The sequence below is a fragment of the Pinus tabuliformis genome, chromosome 6 (assembly GCF_031772625.1).
Source record: "Pinus tabuliformis cultivar Carrire ecotype Pingquan chromosome 6, CPIR1, whole genome shotgun sequence".
NCBI lineage: Eukaryota > Viridiplantae > Streptophyta > Pinopsida > Pinales > Pinaceae > Pinus > Pinus tabuliformis.
In genome coordinates, this window is record NC_142292.1 from 617,964,295 (window position 1) to 617,977,419 (window position 13,125).

Below are 13,125 nucleotides of genomic sequence, written 5' to 3' on the forward strand. Positions count from 1 at the left end.
CCCATTTTTACTGGAAATTTTTGGATAGAACTATTTTCTTGTCTTGGTACTCAGTTAGCTCATAGCTCATCTTATCATCCTAAATCTGATGGGAAAACTGAGATAGTAAACAAATGTTTGGAAGGATACCTTTGTTGCTTTGTATCTGATAAACAGACACAATGGGTCAAATGGTTGCCTCTGGTTGAATGGTGGTATAACACTTCCATCCATTCTGCAACAAAAATGACCCCATTTATGGCACTTTATGGATATCAGCCACCATCCATCACATCATATTTAATAGAAAATTCTAAGGTTCAAGCAGTGGAACATCACATAGAGCATCAACAACAAGTTCTCCAACTCTTAAAGGATAACCTCGTGTTGACGCAGAATAGAATGAAACAACAGGCAGATCAACATCGCAGCGAAAGAAGTTTTGATGTAGGTGACTGGGAATTCCTATAGCTACAACCATATAAACAAATGTCCTTCAAGCAAGCTAAGAAGGATAATAAATTATCATCAAAGTATTATGGTCCATACAAGGTGTTGCGAAAGATTGGTACTATGGCATACAAATTGGAGCTTCTTGCAACTTCTTGAGTGCACCCAGTTTTCCATGTTTCATGTTTAAATAAGGTTATAGGTGATAAGCTCCCAGTTCAAACAATATTTCCAGAACTTGACGAGAAAGGAAAAATTATATTGGAACCATAAGTAGTCATAGAAACAAGAACTTGACAGCTATGAAATTGATCCATTTCGGAGTATCTCATCAAGTGGAAGAACTTATCTACTGAATAATCCACATGGGAGGATGAGAATTTTATATAGAAGCATCCAAAACTACTCAAGAATTGAGGACAATACTTTTTTGAAGGAGAGGGGTGTTGAGCCCTAAAACTACCTCTCTTCTACATACTTTCCTAGACCTTTTTCCCACATCAGTGCCTCATAAGCTATCAAAGATCATTACATATTGATTCTACGAGTGAATTTAAGTGGTTTTCTAACTGTATTCTTTTGTGTGATATTTTATTTAGATTTTTTTCATAAGCTGCAGAATGTAGCCACTTTCCGTAGCTGACTTGCAATTCTGCAACTATTTTTATTGTTCTCTAGGTTACAGGTGTCGGCAAGTGAAATGAGGCACGTGGGCAGCTCAGAAATGATATAGACATGGACAAGGTCCTATCTGTTCAGCTGATTTCGTGAAGAAAAGCCTTGCTCAAAGGACGGTCAAACAAGGAGTCCTACAGCAAATAGGTCTCTATTTTCAGCATGTGAAAGGTCCGAGACCATTCCTAGATTCGTGGATCCCTCTTGACAGCTGCAGGCCATCTCCATGATTCAAATCCAACATTCACCTTTTGTATATTGAATATTAATGGAAACCAAGACGCTGAGCTTACGGTTTCTATCCTGTTTACGTGTCCTCTGCTGAAGATTCCTCATAGAAATTTTTTTATCTAATTTCCTTTATAGATAACGCATTTGCAAACACAAGTAGTTAGCCTTGATGTTAGTTTTTATGTTGTTGCTATAGCGTTAGCCCTACTGTTGTAATGAGAAGACATATCCTCTGTTTTGCAATATAAAAACTCTGTTTCTTATGACTATTTAAGCGTGATTTTGGGTTGACAGCGTATTAACCAAAGGCCGTGCAGAGGGCCCCTGCTGGCTGAGGTTTTGCTTTTCGTTTTTGTAAAGTTTTCATGCATCATTTCCCTTATTTTCACTGTATATATTTCATAATTTGTTTAACTGTATATGTTTCATAATTCGTTTATGGTGTTAATCTTTTACTCCTGTACATGATTTTCAGCATTGCATACTTTTTACTAACACTGATCAGTGTGTTTTAGGATAGGTTATGCTTGAGATTTTTCATATAATTTTTGCATCAAATAGTGACATGAGATTTGCCTCTCTGCTGAACTTTTTTCTAAGCTTTTCAATTTCAGTTATGCTTTGATTTCAGTAATATTTATTTGCTGTTGTTAGCTAGTTTAGATATCAAATTCTTCATGTTATTTGATGTTATCTCCGGTGCCACGGCTTAACCCAAAAAGCTACTTGGCGAGCTATCATATTATAAGTGAAGTGATTTGATTTTACTTTCATTAATATGCAAGTAGGTAGTTTACATATCAAGTTCTTCATGTTATTTGACATTATCTCCGGTGCCATGGCTTAACCCGAAAAGCTACTTGGTGAGGTATCTGATTATAAGTGAAGTGATTTGATTTTACTTTCATTAATCTGCAAGTAGGTAGTTTAGATATCAAGTTCTTCATGTTATTTGACGTTATCTCCAATGCCATGGGTTAACCCAAGAAGCTACTTGGCGAGCTATCAGATCATAAGTGAAGTAAATTGATCTTGCTTTCATTAGTCTACAATTTTTGGTTTGTTTGAGTGCAATAGTTTAGATTTTATTTTTTTAATTAGATGGGCAGCAGAGACAGTGACTTCATGATCATTATTTCATCTTTTGTTTGATTTAAGTAGCTGCACATTTACATTCCTGTTCAAGTACTAATTTTATCACTAGCATGTTTTGAGATCTTTTGAAGTGCTAAGTTCTGGAAATTATCATAAGAGACATAAACCTTGTCTTAAATCTACATCCATACTTTCCCTCTAAAAATATTCTTAAAACTTAGGAATAGTATTTCCATTTGCATTAGGAGACCAGCAAAGACAAAACCCCAAAAACAAAATAAAATTGAAAATAATAAAAGTGAGAAAGAGGTTGTCTTGCACATACAGTGCGCCACACTTCATCAATTTACGACTCTCGGATTGATAATTAATGTAGCAATTTAGGACATACTAAATTGACTAAACATTTTGGCGCTGTTGCCAGGGAAGTGTAACTAGGTAGCCAATTTCTTACATAAAAAAAGGGGAAAAATTGATAATCTCTTAAAGTATGCTCTCCTCTTGTACCTAATGTAATCTGGAGGATTAGAAAAGAGAGTTATTAGTTCAATAATTTCTTTAGTATGCTCTCTTCTTGCACCTAGTGTGATCTGGAAGATTAGAAAAAGAATTATTAGCCCAACTAAAAAAATCATTAAAAAAAATAAAAAAATGACATGCATAAAGTAAGAGATTCTAGGGGAAGGTTTATAGCTAGGGCCAAAAGTTCAATTTTTACAACTCCAGCTACTTCAATGCATAGACAAGATACACCTCCATCCCATACTCATACTCCTAGCCTTAGGATTCCTCGAATTCAAGGGGAAACAACTAAATTATAAGATTCTCCCACATTATCTACTAAATCTGATCTCGGAGAAGAATCCTTCTTCACTTCTATAGGGGAACATATTGCAGTTGAAGAAGTATAATCACCTGTAGAAGAAGGAAAGGAAGAGACTCTCTCTCATCGGCCATTAATAGAAGAACCAGAAGACTCTGAGGAAGCTATCATGGTAGAAGAAGTATTAGATGGAGAATATTCTCTATTTGGAGGAGGGGGTAGAGGTGGAGGTAGAGGAAATAATGGAGGTGGTGGTAGAGGAAACAATGGAGGTAACAATGGAGGAGGTAGAGGTAATAATGGGGGAAATAGGGAAGGGGATAACTCATTTGGATTTCCTATAGCATATGAGGAAACCCATACAACAATGAAAAACATTTCACCATCTGTCCTCCCAAACTTTTATGGGTTGCGAAGTGAGGATCCTGAAACATTTCTATTTGAGTTTGAAGTCTTGTGTCGAACCTATGACTATATGGAAGACCCTCAAAAACTCAAACTGTATCCTTCAACATTGAAAGGAGCTACTTTGAAATGGTTCATGGGATTAGTCACTCAATCTATTAAGACTTGGAATGATATGAAACAAAATTTTTTGGATAGATATCTGGATTATTGTATGCCCACTAATCATAAGGATGAGGTATTCAAAATGATGCAAAAAGAAGATGAGAACTTTGAGGATTTACTTGAAAGATTTCAATACAAATTAAAGAGAGTGAAAAAATGAGTAATTTAGACGAGGAAACCTTGAAAGCCCTTCTATTGAAGGCCATTAGAGATGAATGGATAGATATTTTAAACATGATGGGGAAGGGAGACATTTCTCAACTTCCACTACATGACATAGCAGAACTATGTGTCCATCTCTCAAGGGGAAAATCTAAAACTGGAAAAGGGCCTAGAGATCCTTCTCTTACAAGAGTAAACAAATCTACAACTAGATCAGTAAGTAGGGCAGTTATTGGCAATATGCTTGATGAGTTCAAAACTGATATTCTAGGGAGCCTTAGTGAACAACTAGACACCCTTAAAATTCAAAACAAGCACAAAGCAGAAGCTGATGCCTTAGCCATCTTTTGCCCAAAATGTAGAAAGAAAAATGCTCTAAGGGAATGCCCCTTGGATGCAAAAGTTGTAGAAACATGTATGATTTGCTCAGAAAGTCATGAGACCAAGGATTGTCCTTCAATTCCTGGGCTCAAAGCTGTCTTTCAGGAAGATCCAAATTCAGTAGAATCCCTTTGTTTTGTTTCAAGAAGACCTTGGCAAAGGGCAACAAAATCAAGGATTTAATAGTCCTATGAATTTTCAACTCCCACCAAATTGGAATTCTTGGCAACAACCTTGGCCCCAACCTCAAAATCCGTATCAATCATGGGTACAAGGGGTACAAAATCCTTATGGGAGATTTGCTCAATTTTATCAATATCCTCCATCTTTTCAAAATCAACAACAAAATCCACAACTTCCAAATCAAAACCCACAACTTTCATTTCCATTTCCACAACAAAAACCTTCTCAACAAAATCAAAATTCTCAACTCTTGCTTCCATTTCAACAAAAGCCAAATCAACTACCAACCCAGCCATTACCAAATCCCAACAACAAAAATCCTCAGAATGCTTACATGGTAGAAGGACAACAATTTCCTACCTATATGATTGTTCCTCTTAGTGATGTTCAACTTAGATCCGATAGAATTTTAGAAAAGGAAAAACCTTCTATAGATGTTCAAGAGCAAGATACCTCTGAGGAGGATTCTCTTAAAATCAATAAAGGTTCTAAGGAAGCATCCCTTCAAAACCAAATCATTCAAAAAGAAAAACAAAAAGAGTCAATCCCCACAACTCCTATAGTTGAGCACCCTGCATCTTTATCCACACCTCCTTTCCCTGGAAGATTACAAATTGACAAAGGGGTGGAAAAACAAATCTTGTTGCCTGACTATGATTTCCTAGATGAATTAAAGAATGTATGTATCAAGATTCCGTTGCTACAAGCCATTAGAGAGATTCATATTCTAGCAAAAACAATAAAGGAGTTGAGTTTCAAAAGACCAGGTAGGAAACCAAGAAATACAAAAAGAATCCACTTGGTAGGAAAAATTGTAGATATCATGATGGGAAAGATTACCATGCAGAAATATGTGGATCCAGGTAGTCCAATTTTCAACACACACATAAATGGGATAGAAATTCCAAATACTTTGACTAACTTAGGGGCTACTATAAACATTATGAGTAGACATACTATGGAACAACTTAAACTTCCTAATCTTCTTTTTACACCCACCTTACTGCAACTTGCAGATAGATCAATAATCAAACTAGATGGTGTATTAGAAGATATTTTAGTCTCCTTAGATTCTTGGGAATATCCAGCATATTTCATGATTTTGACTCCCAAGAGTAATCTAGGAGGGCACACACTCATCTTAGGAAGACCTTGGCTAGCCACAGCTGATGCTTTCATTAGTTGTAGATCTGGGGATATGTACATTTCTAATGGTAGTTCAACAAAAAAATTCAATTTGTATCCTCCAGCAAAAGAAATTACAGAAGTAGGAGACAATGAATGGGTCAATGATGAAGATATTATACAACCTGTCTTTACTATCTCTGAAGTTAGTGAAGATAGTCAAATTTTGAACACAGTAGAAAATTTTGAAACATCTTCAGAATATGACCACAAACAATTTCAGTTAGATTTTGATATTGAATATTTGTCATCAAGGCCAGTGTCTCTTTACTTTATGGAAGAGTTTGGTAGTTCTACAGTTGAATTTTTTCCAGGTAAAACATTGAATATCAACAAAAATTTGGAAAAGTTACAACAGGAAGAGCTAACCAGAATCTTGTAAAGACATTCTACTACATTTGCATGGGAGTATATTGATATGAAAGGTATTGACCCTAAGACTTGCATCCATCACATCTATATCGAGGAAAATAGTAGACCAATCAGACAACCTCAGAGAAGGATGAATCCAAATTTTAGGAAGATTGTGAAAGAAGAGCTCTAAAAACTACTCAATGTAAACTTCATTTACCCAATTTCAGATAGCTGATGGGTTTCTCCCTTGGTTATAGTACCCAAAAAGAATGGAAAATGGAGAGTGTGCATTGATTACAGGGAATTGAATAAAGCAACTTTGAAGGATCACTTTCCTTTACCCTTTATAGATCAAGTATTAGATACATTAGCAGGCAAAAAGTACTTTTCATTTCTGGATGGTTTTAGTGGTTATAATCAAATTCAGGTAGCACCTGAGGATCAGGATAAAACCACATTTACCTGTCCATGGGGAACTTTTGCTTACTGAGTGCTTCCTTTTGGATTATGTAATGCACCTGGAACATTCCAAAGAGCAGTACCAGGAATATTTTCTGATCTAATCCATGATAGTGTAGAGGTATATATGGATGATTTTATAGTTTACGGTAATTCATTTGAAGAGGCATTAGAAAATTTAGAAAAAGTCCTTATAATATGTAAAGAAATAAACCTTTCATTAAGCCATGTAAAATGCTTTATGATGTTTACTGAAGGTATTGTTTTAGTACATCATATTTCAGGGGATGGGATTAAAGTTGATAAATCAAAGGTTTAAGTCATCTCCAAGTTACCTATTCCAAATTGTCAAAAAGATGTTAGAAGTTTTCTAGGATTTACTGGATATTATAGAAGATTTATAGAAAATTTCACCAAAATAACATCTCCACGCTTTAAAATACTTACAAAAGACTGTGAATTCCAATGGATTCTTGATTGCCAATCAGCATTTGAAGCTTTGAAAACAAGAATATCTGAAGCGCCTATCTTGAGAGGACCAAATTGGAAACTTCCTTTCCATATTTCTATAGATGCTTCAGATACAGCTCTAGGGGCTGTGTTGGGACAAAAAGACTTAGTTCCTTATGCCATTTACTATACCAGTAAAAATTTAACTCCCACTGAGTTGAATTATACTGTGACTGAAAAGGAGTTCTTAGTTGTTGTTCATGCAATCAATAAGTTCAGACATTATATAACAGGCTATGAAACTTTTATTCATATTGATCATTCTGCAATTAGATATCTAATGAACAAACCCGTTACTAATGGCAGAGTTACAAGGTGGCTCCTACTTTTACAGGAATTCAATATTACTGTGTTAGATAGACCAGGGAAACAAAACATAGTAGTTGATTTCTTGTCTAGGATTCAAAATACTAAAGAAGATTCTCCTGTAGAGGAAAAGTTTCTTGATGAATATTTATTTGCAGTAACTACTAAGACTCCTTGGTATGTAGATATGGCTAACTATTTGGTTATAGGGAAAATACCTCCACATTTATTTCCTAGTGAAAGAAGAAAGATTATTCAGGAGAGTTCAAAATATTCTTGGATTTCTAACGAATTGTTTAAAACAAGGCTAGATCTTGTGATCAGAAGATGTGTCAGGAAAGATGAAATGCTTGATATTCTCAAAGAATTTCATGATGAACCATGTAGTGGACACTTTTCTGACAAAAGGACAACCTATAAAATCCTTTCTTTAGGATATTATTGGCCGTCCCTCTTCAAAGATACAAAACAATATGTCAAAAGGTGTGGCAGCTGCCAAACAGTAGAGAAACCTACCCTTTCAAATGAGATGCCATTACAACCATAGGTATTCATTGAACCCTTTGAAAAATGGGCTTTAGACTTTATTGGGCCTATTAATCCACCATTTAAACAGAAAAAATATATATTTGTATGTACTGGTTATGTCACTAAATGGGTAGAAGCCAAAGCATTATTTTCTTCTACTGAGAATTCAGTTGTTAGTTTTCATTATGAGGATATTTTTACTCGCTTTGGTGTTCCAAGAGAAATTGTGACAGATCAGGGAGGTAAATTCAGATCCAAACTGGTGGAGAAGCTGATGGAAGAGTACAAGGTCAAGCATAGAAAATCTACTCCTTACCATCTGCAAGCAAATGGTCAAGTAGAGTCCACAAACAAAGTAATTGAAAGCATCATTACCAAGACTGTTCATTTACACAGAAGAGATTGGGCAGAAAGGCTTTCTAAAGCCTTATGGGCCTACAGAACCACATGGAGGAACACAACAGGACATTCTCCCTATGAACTTGTTTATGGGAAAGAAGTTCTGCTCCCCATTGAGTTCCAAGTTAAGACCTTCAAGATGGCAGTTCAATTGGGAATGGATCTATCAGAAACCCAAAAACGTAGAGTGGAGCAGTTGAATGAACTAGATGAGATCATACAAGAAGCAATCCTAAGAACTGATCTAGTTCAATTTCAAAGAGCTAAGTGGCATGACAAATACATGAAGGAGAAAAAGTTTCAAGAAGTAGATTGGGCATTGCTATTTGATTCCAAGTTCAAAGATTTCAAAGGTAAATTTCAAACTCATTGGCTTGGGCTGTATGAGATTGAATTTTTTTTTAGCAATGGAGCGGTAAGAATCAAAACCATTGATGAGTATCAAACTCCTCTCATTGTGAATGGTCACAGATTGAAGATCTATCATAAGCCACTCTCAAAGGAGGAATTTGTCAAAATCTTTCAAGATAATTCTGCAATAAGGCTGGTGAAGAAGAATCCTTCTTCTCCACCAGCCTAGTCTTTGTTCTTTTCATTGTTTCTTAAAAATAAATAAATAAATAAATAAATGTATAAGCCTGAAAACCAATCACTGATTGGCAGTCTTATACAGAAAATACAGGGCGAAAATCAGAAACTTCTGACGCCCTATATTTTCCAAAAAAAAATCTCTCTCATTTCATTCATAGTTGTTCCATTTCATGTCATTTCACTTCACTTCATTTCATTCCATTTCACCATCACATTCCACCAATAAAATTCCTTTCATGTCCAGTTTTCATATATCATTCATTCAGTCATCATTCATTTCCATCCATCTCCATTCACTTCGCCAAGTCATATATTCACTATGTCAGTTTCCGCAGCCAAATTCTGATTCCGCAGCTGAATACTGATTCCGCAGCTGATTGTTGATTCCGCAGCTAATACTCTGTTACTCTGCAGTGATAGTCAAATGTTAGCCAAGTAATGATGAAAACTAGATGCAGGTATGGAAGAGGAAGATATTTTGAAGATGTCAGCACCTAAAGTGCCAACAAGAAGCAGTCAATCAAAAGTTAGCGAACGAAAGTGGTAAGATTCTAAGGTATGAGCAAAATTAATTTTCAAATAGCATTTTAAAACACATAATCTGTATGGTTGTAAAACCACTAGCTTCATCATGTGTAATGATTCAAATTGGTAGCATCCTTAACTACTCCATGACCTTTGCATAACTCCACCATGAACTCTGCATCAATTTCCAATGGCCTCATGATCCTCTTCCAAATCTAACTTGTACTTAATTGTACGTCCACATCACAACTGTTGAACCGGTTAATTATGAAGACGTAAGCTATTTGACCACTAGTTGAAGGAAAAGTACCCCTAGGGTCCTTTGGGCTAAGACTCTACCAGACTGAAAAATTGCTTATTCAAAGAAACACACACACAGCCATCATTTTTACTTTTAAGCAAATTCTAATGTTTAGGGTACGTACCTAAGGTCCTACGTTCGAGAAGGCCTTTAGGGTCCAAACCCTTCTTGGAGTTCCCTTCTTCTTTCTTTGACCTGCAAGACAAACAAATCAAAGAACACAACAGTACATGTACAGATACTTATGTATAAACCATCTTTATGCTATAAAGTTAGTTATAAAAATCTTTAAGTAACCACTTGCATAAAAATTCAAGACAAGAATCTCATAAGCATAAAGAAAGATTGTTTCGGGAACAAAGACGTGTTTCTTTATATATAAAGGCAAATAAAGTACATATATCGGAAAGATATCACCTGAACACCTTCAGCAGGCTCCAAGCAAAGCTTCCTCCCGGATTCATTCCAGCCTCAAGCCTCCAACAAGAGCTCCTTCCAAGTCCTACTCAATGATGATATCAAGGATGAATGATCACCAATACACATGGAAACAAGGGTTTCCTATGCAAAATGGGGGAAGTGCAGAAAGCACCAAGGACTTCAGACCTGGTCTAAGGGAAAAATCTCAGCATAATAATCTTGCTCTCTTCTCTCTCTCTCCCCTTGGCCTTCCCTTTGATGTCTTTTTATACCCTCTCCAAAGTAGTTTTTTAGTTAGGAGTTGGTTGGGAACAGTTGGGCCACGGGCACTAACAGGTGATCCAGCAGGTAAACCCGCGATCTCCGCCCGAAAAAGAGGAATTTATTATTTTTTTAAGTGTTTTAATAGATACACGCGGGTTGGGTATGACATACCCGCGTGTACACGCGTTTAACTTAGGGCAATGTCGCGTATAGGGAATAAAACACTGTTTTTTAAATTTTTGGACCAGGTTTGGAAGGAGGGGTTGCCCTAGGCCATGAGTGCAGCATCACAAACGATAAGAGTGAGATTTGGAGCTATAACAGATGCCCCCTAATGTATGAGGTCAGAAGGGGAACATGATGGCCGAAATATATTAAGTAAGTACAAGGAAAGGAACTCTGCCGAAAAATCGAGGAGGACTTCACCAGGATTCAGCCTGCCAAGCCACCGAAAGGAGATCAGAAAGAAACACTGTTTGAGGTGGGCATACCCATGCTCAGGAAAAGTAAAGCATGTCCGCATATCAAGTACAAGCGGATCCACTAAGCATACAAGTATAAATGACTGGAAAATACATAATGGATCATCTGATCATAATGAGTAAGTACATGTCTGAATATCACATATAAGACTGTCAATGATGCTGAAAGATGCAACGGATCACTGATATCAAAGACTGATCCCAAAAAGGTACCAACTGAACATGATGGAATAGGATGGTACTACACTGCAAACTCAGGTGCCAGCATATAGAATGTCGCCATGACTGACTGCAACATATAAGGTGGAGTGGTATCAACTAGCAGCAACAGGAGCAACTGTCAAGTGAACCAATGAATGCTGATACAACCTGAGGTCTTCACCGACTGCCGTGGTACATTTCTACACCATGGGAATAAATGATCTGAAGTCGACCATGTGAGAAATCGTTTGATTACCGGTCATTGATGTATACTGTTAACAAACGCGAGACTACTCACCGATAATGATAATGAGCGTCAAGGTACCCAGTACAATCTAACAAGTGTGAATAGATGAGCTGAAGTCGAACACCTGTAAGAATCTATCAATCAGGAGACAATGATGGTTTCCCACTGTCGATAGCGAGGAATCTGCCACTAATGACTACAAACCCCAAGGTACTGCCAAATGGACTCTAGATCTTTGCCCCAGAGCAATGAGTCGGAGTCGATAGGGAAAGATCCGCTAGAAGGAAGGCATTAAGGCATCCTCCATCAATCTAGCGCGAGTGTAACCCGTAGGCCAATAATGTGGAAGGAATCGGACGAAAAAAGATGTAGTAACCCAACCGAAGTACGTTTCCAGCGTACACAAGATGTGGCTAGCACACGACAGAAACCCTCTGAACCAACCAATAATGAAAGCTGACACAGAGGCGAGGTATCCACCAATAGGGTCAAATGGAAACCAAGGTACTGCACGAATCCCAATGTGTGATAATGTATGCTGATGTCGAACACAAGGGAAACCACTCAGTCAAAGACCCATGATACTGATCGATGCTGAGCACAAGGTGACCTATCAATAATGAAAATAGGGCCAGGGTGCGGCTCTAGGCCTGTCCTCAGAGCAATGTGTCGTCGTCGATAAGGACAAGACCCGCCAGTAAGAAGTCAATGGGGACCTTTTCAAACCGGCACGAGTAAAGGACCAATATAACTGATGTGATGATAGACATGACACTGACAACCAGGGATGGCCGACTGAAAAATGAGTCAAGAGACACCGCAGAAAGGCCGACTCAGGCTAACTTCCCTTGAACAAAAGCACGACTCAATGTGACTATGTGGCAGCATATGATGAATCTGTATAAGTTCGTCATGCAGGAGGCACGAACGAACCCTCCATATGATTGGAAGAGATAACCAATCGGGGAAGAACTGACTCGATAACAAGGTTATGGCGTACCTAAGTCAAACTAAATCCCACCCATGCGGAGGAGACTTTGTTTTGAGTGCTTTGTTCAAGGGCGACACGACTGACTCTAGCTGCCAACAATAAATGGAAATAATGTCCCTGTTCCCGCTCTTTTTGGAATATTTAATTTTTTTGTCTTTTTCTGATAAGCCGGAAAAAGAATAAAAGAATGCTATGGTACAGTGGAAAGAACGAGTGTCGGTGAAACAGATGATCTAGTTCCTGGGAAAGGAACGTTCCTATGCTCAATGCAGGGAGGTGAAAAACTGGTCAGTGACACTCAGAGGTAAGTTCCTTCCACGGATCTGGGTATGTCAAGCTGCAGACGTCAAGGGTATGCAAGGTTGATTTTGCAGATGTCATGGTCAAAAGTTGGCTTAAACACGAGTCCAAGTGAAGCCGGCTATAGGCCAAAAGGTGCAAATGGTCAACATGCAATGCAGAAGTACAACTTGACACACATAGGAGCCTCTAGGGTATAAGGCCAGAACGAAGCGAAGAAGCAAAGAGGAATGAGTCTTCAACGTATAAGTCGTGGCGGGACTACAGAGGACTCCCGAGCCTACTCAAAACGAAGTAGCATGGGCAACAAATGTCAGTGAGGTGCTAACTAGGATGCCCATGTAAAAGGATGGCTTTACCATCATGTCATGATTTAAAGAATCGGCGAGTGAAAATGGCTTACGAATCATAACATGATGGGGTCGACCCTACGGCAGATGTATCGGTCAAATGGAGGCTAGTATGCATAATGCAACGGAAAAATGGTGTCCATAACCTATATGCCAGCGAGAA